Source organism: Dermacentor albipictus, chromosome 8 (genome assembly GCF_038994185.2).
Source record: "Dermacentor albipictus isolate Rhodes 1998 colony chromosome 8, USDA_Dalb.pri_finalv2, whole genome shotgun sequence".
NCBI classification, from domain to species: Eukaryota; Metazoa; Arthropoda; class Arachnida; order Ixodida; family Ixodidae; genus Dermacentor; species Dermacentor albipictus.
In genome coordinates, this window is record NC_091828.1 from 13,484,725 (window position 1) to 13,487,118 (window position 2,394).

Sequence of the window (2,394 nt, forward strand, 5' to 3'; positions counted from 1 at the left end):
TGTATTTGTCTATTGGTAGTGTTGCCTACTGGTCTAAGCACATTGTTCATGTATCAAAACAATGGTGCTATACAGCAGTGAGGACTGCAATGTGGCAACCAGTCTATAAAAAGAACAAATTTCATTTGAAAATAGGCATGTATTTATTTACAAATAATATTTATAAAATTACTTCTTCATCAGATCCGCAATCTTTCCAGCAACAAGCTTTCCGAGCATGTTGTGCCTCCTTGTTATGCCATCTTCACTGCTGCACCGCTTCTCAAGGTAGTGCCTGAAAAAAACTAAAATGGGAAAGGTCAGCAAGTGAAAACAAAGATTTTGAAGTACTACTGAAAGGACAAGTATGTATGGCATATTAACATGAAAAAAATGGGCTGATCCCACTCACTGTGGAAACAATAAGCAAAATTTGATCAGCCAGCAATAACAAAGAGCTAAACATGGTAAGAAATCCAGAGTGGTCTTATATAACACCTATGCAGAGATGTGACATATGTCACATCTCTGCATGTAGTGAATTCACTGACGAATGTATCTTGCAGTCACCCTTAGTCAGAACAGCATACCTTGCAGACATTTGTGGAGAAACACAACAGTGTTATCACCAAATGGATAACAGCATCTATACCTTCATACATCAGAAAGAAAGCTTCACCAAACAGCCTTCCTACTGCAGCCAGTCTTGTCACACACACACACTTTAATGGGATTCAGCAAAAATGGTTGCGAATTATGGCATGGCTTCATGGGTTTTTTGGGCACTTGCTCCACTACCACCTACCACAATGCAATGTTTAAATTTCAAAAGCAAATTGTATGCAATATGGCATATGTGCCATGTGTTTCAAAGTGCTAAATTGCAAGAGGGAAATGAGGGGTAAGGTTGCTATACTGCAGTTCTTTGTGCGTCTATGGCCTAATGAACAGTGCATCTGATGCTGCACTGGAGTACCGAGGTTCAAATCCCACCACACGACCTATAATTTTTTAACTGACTGACAGCTTGTGCCGAGTCATTGAGGCAATAAATTGTCCAATTTATACAACCATGCCAAGCTTTGGGAGGTAGGCAAAGAAAGCTTTGAATTGAAAACAGTATTGTTAAAAAGTGGCGTCAATCTCGAACACACAAGCCCTGAGCAGCTACAATTAGAATAATACATTGAGAAAATTGCAAAGGAACATGTCGCTGACTTTTGAAAGAACAGACTATGGCTGAGGGGTGTATAAAAAAAAACATGCTTTCTTCGGGGCCAATCAAGGAACATGACTGGATTAAAGCATACCTTTTAGCGCATCATACTTGAATGCGTCCAGAGCAGGCATAAAGTTTCCAATGAAATTTGTTGAACATGCAAAACAGTAGCACTGAGGTTTACAGGTTAGGAATATATGAATCAGCTCCACGTGCGTTATGAGCGATTCCTTTCAACAAACAATGAAATTCATCTACGCCACCATTATACATACGTGAACAATTAACCCATGCAAATTGCTAAGCTTGCGGCCTTTTCCCTAAAGTTTCTTACAAGTTAGGGCGATGTTATTGAGGGAGAGAGAGCTTTAACATAAATGAAGACATTTTGTTTTCCACACAACAATGTAATAACGGTATTTTCCTTCTCTCCTGTCAAACAGGCTGCATGTTGCATGTTGAGCTCTATAATGTTCGATATCTGTAGAAGCTGGGCACGTGCAGCGCCACAAAAGGCAAAGCAAAACTTATGCGGCCAGACGTAAGAGTGAAATTTCATTACCTCGTCCAATGAATCCGCGCTGGACATTGACATTTCGCTGTCCTCACTGTCCGACGGGCGTGGAGGAAGTGGGACCCGCCTTGTCGGTTGATGTGCAGCCTCTTTTGTCTCTGCGCAAAATCAGAGCACAGCAAAATCAAACGCAGCCTAAATATAAGCAAATATTATAGAAGAACAAATGTATGTATTAGAATTTAACTTACCAAACAACCGCAGAATCTGCGCTCGAAGAAAAGCCACTTCGATGGTCGTCCTTCCAGTGCACTTTGTACCACCTGTTGCTTTGGTAGTCTGAAATGCTTTGAGAGCTGAAATTTTTTATATCTCCGATGCTAACGACATCTCGCGCGTCGTCGTCGCGAAATCTGACCGACGCGTACATTGCAGCGCAAGCACAAGCGACGAACACTCGCAATTACTAGAGCTACGGATGCAAGCCAACGCCGCCATAAAATACGCCGCCGACGCCACGTGACCACGTTGTGTCATGGCAGCACGAACGTGGGCTAGCAATGGCTCCCGTCGGCTCGCATTTTCTTTCCCCCGTGGCTTTAAAAATGAGAAAACGAGCAATATACTTTTTTTACTTTGCTATTTTTTATTTCTTGCTTTGTTTGCTATGCTTAGAAACGTT

At 41.7% G+C, this 2,394-nt stretch overlaps 1 long non-coding RNA gene across 1 annotated transcript; it reads right to left on the reverse strand.

Annotated features, from left to right (window-relative positions):
- Positions 1-211: 211 nt before the first annotated feature.
- On the reverse strand, positions 212-2,191 carry LOC139048377 (uncharacterized). The gene is made up of 3 exons (XR_011507647.1): positions 1,964-2,191; positions 1,761-1,870; positions 212-284 (listed from the first exon to the last, which is right to left on the reverse strand). It is a non-coding gene; the product is annotated as an uncharacterized lncRNA (long non-coding RNA).
- Positions 2,192-2,394: the final 203 nt, after the last annotated feature.